Source organism: Callorhinchus milii, unplaced genomic scaffold, assembly GCF_018977255.1.
Source record: "Callorhinchus milii isolate IMCB2004 unplaced genomic scaffold, IMCB_Cmil_1.0 Scaffold26, whole genome shotgun sequence".
Taxonomy (NCBI): domain Eukaryota; kingdom Metazoa; phylum Chordata; class Chondrichthyes; order Chimaeriformes; family Callorhinchidae; genus Callorhinchus; species Callorhinchus milii.
In genome coordinates, this window is record NW_024704767.1 from 4,945,812 (window position 1) to 4,952,913 (window position 7,102).

The 7,102-nt window shown below is 37.3% G+C and overlaps 1 long non-coding RNA gene across 1 annotated transcript; it reads right to left on the bottom strand.

Annotated features, from left to right (window-relative positions):
- Positions 1–453: 453 nt before the first annotated feature.
- On the bottom strand, positions 454–6,695 carry LOC103187543. Its single transcript, XR_488911.2, has 4 exons — positions 6,552–6,695; positions 6,313–6,453; positions 2,579–2,753; positions 454–940 (listed from the first exon to the last, which is right to left on the bottom strand). It is a non-coding gene; the product is annotated as an uncharacterized LOC103187543 (long non-coding RNA).
- Positions 6,696–7,102: the final 407 nt, after the last annotated feature.

Genomic DNA, 7,102 nt, shown 5'->3' on the forward strand with positions numbered 1-7,102 from the left:
ATGATGAAGAAGACCTATCTTTCGTACGCGCATTCAGCCACCTTCTTCCGCCCAGCTCCAGCCTCCAGCCAGTTATGTGAAGTACTTTGAGATGACCTTGTAATATGAAAGCTCAAAGCGCTTATGTAAGATATTGGTGTGTGAAGTAATTTTCAAAGAACATACATTATAATTACTATACATCTCTAATATTTATTTATACATGTTCATTCAATTGTATATCCCCAACCCTCCCACCCCCCGCCTTCGTAGCTCAATCTTAAAAGCTATTCTAATATAATGGAGGCATATGTAGATGTAATGAAAGTATTTATTGCAATGAGGTTATACATATTTCAGAGGCAGTAAAACAATTATAGTTTTAGAAGATGTCACATACATAGCACTTTATTATAAGCTTAATATAAAAGATTGAATAGGAAAAGCCGTTAAGCTATACAGCAACAGGATAATCGTTATTAAAATACCATCCAAATCATTATTATTATAAGCTCAATAAGCAAACAACACAGAAAGTCATAATTAGACTGTTAACTATTCGCATCTTATTTACATAAAAAGAAAGATAAGCAAGGTTCATCATGTGTAATGTCATGTTGAATCTATACGTGTTGAGTCTTCGGGCCCCCCAATGTTACTTTATTTCAGATCTTTCTTTATTGTTACTTCCCCAGAGTATTTCAAATCCCAAAGCGAAGTTCAAACTCATGGTTGTGTCCTTCATGTCTAGTTTGTTCCAATGTTAAGTTTCCATCCTTCGGGTCTTTGAGAGGCTTCACAATCTTTTACTTTCTAAAATACTAATTGTAGATGTTCCACCTGTACTGTCAGCATTCTACGTGCATACCCTTTGCCCTCTGCAGGCACACGAATATTACTAGCTTCATCCGATTAACTTTTCAATTGCTCCCACTTGGTTTCTTCATCCACCTCGGCACCTCTGCGAGATGCAAATTACAATATGTTATTCAAGGCCTCAACCAAACTGTGCTTTAACGATCAATCATCCCCTTTAATGAGGTGTTACAGTGTCCCTCTGCAAAATGATATTAAAGATGATAATCCTTGCATTTTATAGAATGCCTTTCATGCTAAGAGCAAGTCTCAAAACACTTCCCAGAATTGACTGTAAAGCGTAGTGACTGTATTTTAAATGCTAACTGTGTGGATAATGTGTGCACAGCAATGTCCCCAAGACAATACAGTTAACATGTTTAGCATATTGTAAACAACAGGAAGACTTTCCAAAACCACCATAAAGTGAATGACTACATTTATCTGGGAAATTGTTAGTCAGGACACTGACACTGGGAGAATCTCTTCTCAAATAGTGCAATGGCACCTGACCAGGCAGATGGGACCTTGATTTAATCTCTCAGCTGAATCATGGCAACAATACAGCGCACCCCAAGCATTGCGTCGGAGTATCAACCCATCTGGGCTTGAACCACAACCTGCTGGCTCAGAGGTGAGAGTGCTACCAATTGAGCCAGGCTGACACCTGAAATTTGTGTCTTTAAAAACCTCCTGGCAGGATTGAAACTTTTATCAGCATATTGTCTTAATCTGTACAATAAGTGAGGCACACAATGTAATTATCTTTGTAACCCATCCATTCTGCAGTTTATGCATGCAAATGAGTTTATTCAGCCGAAGGTGGTTCCATTGAAGTCATATACTGTGATTGCTGTAGGATACATTTTAAACCCATTAAGGCATTTGATTGTTAAATGAATCCGCCATCAGCATTGCCAGGTGGTGTCTGTATATTCATTGACAATCATCCATCCGAATCTTAAAGGGAACTTTTGGCAAGGCACCAGGAAGCCTAGGGTTCATTATCTGCAGTAAAGGTAACATCTGTTCTACCTCATGCCCAGACCCTACTCTTGGTAAATAGGTCTGTGCACATAACCCATTTCTGGGACACATTAAAGTTACATCAGGAAAGATTGTATATTTAGCTTAGTTGGCAAAATTGTACAACAGACAAAGGACAAAAAGTATAAAACAATTTTTCAAATCTTTTGGCAAAACTTTATCCCCCGTGATTTGTGATAAATGTAAAACCAAATCCAAGAAAAACACACAATTGCCCACAATGACATGATAAAACCCATGCTCAGGAGCTCGCTGTGTGCCACTGTGTTCGTGTCTGGTTATCCTGTGATGAAGTTCCAAATGAAGCTGATTTGTGGCAGCAGTGCTGAATATTTTGGCTTGTTTTATAGGATTAAAGTGTTACAATAATCAGCCCTAATTCACGAGTGGAAAAAAACAGTTCCTTGATGAGCAGACAAGCTTACATCAATCAGCAATCTCTGGGCCCCCAACTAATTCAGGTGCACAAATTGTGAGTGAAACATCTTACTGCAACTCATATGATTAACTGCACTGTATACTGAGATTCAGACCCAGAGTGCATAATAATGAGGGCTATTTTCATATACTGACCATCAAGTATATCGTAAACGGAATTATTAGAGTACCTTATATCTTCATGACATTTAGATTCAATGCTTTATTTTAATTTATTNAAAAAACAATTTTTCCCCTTATGATAATCAAAAATCTTTACCTGCCACGATCAAGCACACCGTTCCAGTCTAATTTAGGGATATTCAGTGTTTTTAGAGGGCAGACTGTTCGTTTTGATCCTGAAATTCACGAATATTGCTTTCAGCTGCCCGATCAACCAGTGCTGGCTGCCTGCAGTGTTGTGAGAGATATTTATCGCCACATTCCAGCAGCTTCTGCAACAACCGATAAGAAAATGAAAAGATACGGTTGCAGACGATATATTGGCCAGGTGCTGCACTAACAGGAAAACTACAGGGATTATGCTGATTATGCCTTTTTTTAAGGAAAAGCAATTATTTTTCACACCAATGTAATTTACGTCCTAGTAATTCCGAATCTGGTTAACAAAATTGTGCTTTTTGAAAATCCCTGTATGTTTTGTGAATCCAAATCTGCACAAAATATTCATTACACAAGGATTACTCGTGGTTCTGAGGAACGCTCTGCATAAATACTCTGGACATGTAGAGCTCCCTCCTCTCCCAGTTTAACAATAAAAGCTTAACATTCAGGATTTTGTGCCAGGCTCCAGTTATAGTAATATATTATATTTGCTACTTTGTTATTCGTCTGAAACATCCCCTTAATAAGTAACCAAATTGCATGACTCTGTTGGCAGCAGATATAATGCAGCACTTTGCAAAATAATCTGATTTAATTGAATCACTTAACATCATAAAACCTTCCACCTCGATTACATTAAGTACACAATTCTATAAAATACCATATTTCTGAAAGTCAAAGCTGATTGACTTGGCGTGGATTTGTAGCATTTTGTATTATTATTCTGAATATACACGTTTTTAATTTCCATTTCAAATCACTGCTATTTTCCCTGGGACTTTGTGTCAATGTCAACAATGCCTGAATAGTAAAATCTAATTAAACAAGATAAACACCTATTATTTCATATTCCAATTGTTTACTTGTCCATCAGCTGGATGGCCTCTGGTGTAAATAAGTGTTTTCTAATGCTATTGCATTTCTGCATTCTACGCTATCGTATCAGATTTCAGATTGGAAACTGACAATGGTTGAGCTGTCTACCTTATTGGTTCTTATATTCCCTCTTGTTGTGGATTCAGCAACAAACAGAAAAACTCTATTTTTTTTTCAAGCCATCTAACCTCTTCATGATTTTAAACACCTCTATTAGAGCCCATCTCAATCGTCTCAGCTTCAGACGGAGAAAGCTCTAACCTGTTCAACCTCTCCCGATTGTTGTTCTTCTCTTGGTAACAACAACACAATTGCATTTATAGAGCGCCTTTCATGGTCGAGGGGTGGTGTAGGGGAGAGGGAAGGCAGAGAGGTGGGAGGGAGACCACGGAAGGGTCGAAGAGAAGGGTCTTGACACATCCTAGTGTAGTAAATCTACAACTCACTCTCCCCATCAGCACAATATCCTTCTTGGAAATTGATTTGCCTTCTAAATATTGGACACCCAGCATTGCAGTCTTAGAAACGTTTGTTTTGGGGTATTTCAATGACAATTTTCAAGGTAGTCTCAGAATTCATTTTTTGTACTGTCTCTTAGTTGCATCTTTGTACTTTTCTCCAGCTCAGATTCTCCAATCTGACAATTGATGGATGATCAATGAAATTCCATTTCCATACAATCATTCTGTTAACTGCAGCTATTAGAATCATCACCAGATTTGCTTTTCCTTGAGGCAGTGGGAGTACTTTCTCTGAATCTCCCCAGATAACCAGACATTGGAATCGATATGAGACCCACCTCCAGAACGTTTGATGAAATAGTTTGTACGTAGAGCAAGAATTGTTCAGTGTTAAAAGGAGTCTCAGACTCATAACATGAATCAATTTGGTAATAACTTCTGCGACATTATTCATCTATTTTAGCCTTAGGCATTCTTGACATTGTCCAAGCAATTTAGTCTGCTTTTTGAGCAGCAAACGCCTTTCTGTGATCTTCCTTTCTGCCTCCACCATGCAAAATAGTCTAAACTTTTGTCCCCTGCAATGGGCCTATGTTTATACTTAACTCCTATTCTTTTTTTGGCTAAAGACAGGATTAGAACTCCCTCACTCTCAATTCTTGATTCCAAGTAAACATCACCTGTGAATGCAGTTGGGGAAGTTGAGATTCATAATACCAAAGGGAGGTATTGATTGTGAATACCCTTCGTAGTGCAGTTTGAGCATGACTTCTTAAGGATCTGGTTTTAATTCAGTCAATTATGCAGCCCAGTATCTTGTTTGTCCTGTTTACTGTTGTGGTCTTTGAACCTCGTGAAAGACGAGTCAGTTAAAATTCCAAGTCTCTTTCAATATCTCCCTTAACAATGTGCTTAAAGAATATAACATAAATACTTGATATGTTAAGTGTTTTTTTAAAAAAAACTTGATATCACAGTGGATCAATTTGTTCAAAACCTTTTTGATTCTAGGTGTTGATACGATAGCCAACATTTTCTGGTCTAGGCCAGGAGAATTAATCTACATTTGGTGCAATTTGTGGGGTAAAACCAGTTTGCGTTTTTCCATTATCATTGCTCAGGCTTTGGTGTCTTTGAGTGCTCATAAATGTAGTTTTACTGAAATGAAAAGATGTTGGTATTATTCCAGACAATAGGATATGATTATGTTTACATAATTGACATGCAATACAAAAAAAAACCTCTGGTGTAGTAGAGGATGAAAGGAAAAAAGGTAAAAATTTGTCTCAGGATCACAAATTATGTGTGATCTCTAATAAGGTGCCTCGAGCAAGGTAATTTTGGTTTCCCCATCTGTCCAAAGTATGTCTTTCATGTATTCTTTCTTAGTGTAGACAAACAAAGTAAAAGCTTTTAAACATCTCTTAATAGCACACACTTCAGTTTAGAAGGAAGCCTTACCTTTTTGGCATACACAAGCTATGTTTATACAGATCTGAAAAAATATGAATGTTTTCTTAGCAATAAACACCAGCTGTGATGTGTTTGTTTGAAACTTACTTCACAATGATTCATAGCTTCTGCACCTTTCTCAGTTTCCAAAGGTTGAGTTTGAATGCATTTCTGCTATGCACAGACATTTGTGTCGTTTCCAAATAAAGTACGTCGTTTTTTTCTGCAGGTCTTGGGGTACAATTGTCCTATTTTCAGAATTCTAGTTTCCTACAAATCACACTTGCCTAGAAATAGGTTTATAACTACATTACATATTCAAAGGTGCCTAAAAGGATCTTAAATATGTCAACTATAGGAAGAGCATTATAAGAAGATTTTAAGAATTTGAAGTCTACAGACATTTACACGATACAATGAAATCACACATTTTAGAAATAAATGGGTAACCCATGTCCTCAAAAACGCACCATTAGACAGTGAAATGTATTCATTGTGTTGTCAAAATATGCATAGATTATATGGTAAGGTTTCAGACACTATATTTGCTATTGGCAATTTTGGTATCAGAGTGCCTGGAGAAATTTGATTGCAAATGTGGAATTCTCTTGAGAGGAATAGCTTTTTAGTATGGAATTTAAAAAAAAGAATACATCAAAATAAGCAAGAAAGGACCTATGTGTTAATAAGTGTCCTAGATTCTCCCATTGCCATCTTAATTCAAAGGGAATCACATTTCTTATAATTTATAGTTCTTATAATTTTTTTATAGGAGATTTGGCCTAATATTTAAGAATAAAAGTATCCTGCTGCTTGGGTTTAACATTTTAATTTAGTGTGTTTTTCAGCATCTCAGTGCTTATCTACCTTTAAATCTTACCTTTACATCTACCTCTTCAACCGCACCTCTGGTCCTCTCTCCCTCTCCTTCTCACTTGCCCGAGGTCCAATCACACCACTGTCCAGCCCTCCTAGATTCTATATTGCATGAAGAGCATTATATAAATTGTTGTTGCTTGAGCTGAAAAACACAAATCCAAATCAGCCCAGAGAGAGAAATTTCTATAGCCATATCAGCAGTTTAAGGGTTAAATCGTAGCAACTGGAAACTGCACTTACCTTGAATCCTGAAACATCTGTCCCTGTAGAGGCTGTGCTTTGAGCTGCTCTTTATGATGGGCCTGTAGTCTGTCTCCCTCTTCACAGTAACTCAAGTCTCCTTTCCTGCTGCATTCGACGAGCTGAATGGGCTTTTCTTGTTCTGTGCTTTCCTTTGGATCACATGATTTGTCCTCGAGGGAAAACTACTGTCTGCTTCTTTATTTATTGCGCAGCAAAGTATTAAATCAGCATTGCTGTGTTAATATTTAATCTACAGAAAATAGAGAATATAACAATATTGCACATTTGTGCTTGACGCTGCGACGATAATGTAGTTTTACACTTCTAGCTGTTAGAACCAGTAGGTTATTATTACTCAGTAAGTTGCTGACCTTTTTGCAGAATGTTTGCAATTGCAAGGACTTTTCAGTTTCCAAGCCTATACACCACTGGGTGCAGTAAATGGAAACCGTGCTGAAAGATATTCACATATCTGAGCCTTCAGACCTCAAAGTTCTGAAAGAAACTGGGGAATGCCTCACCCGTAATTGCTAAGTCAGAGAGGTTCA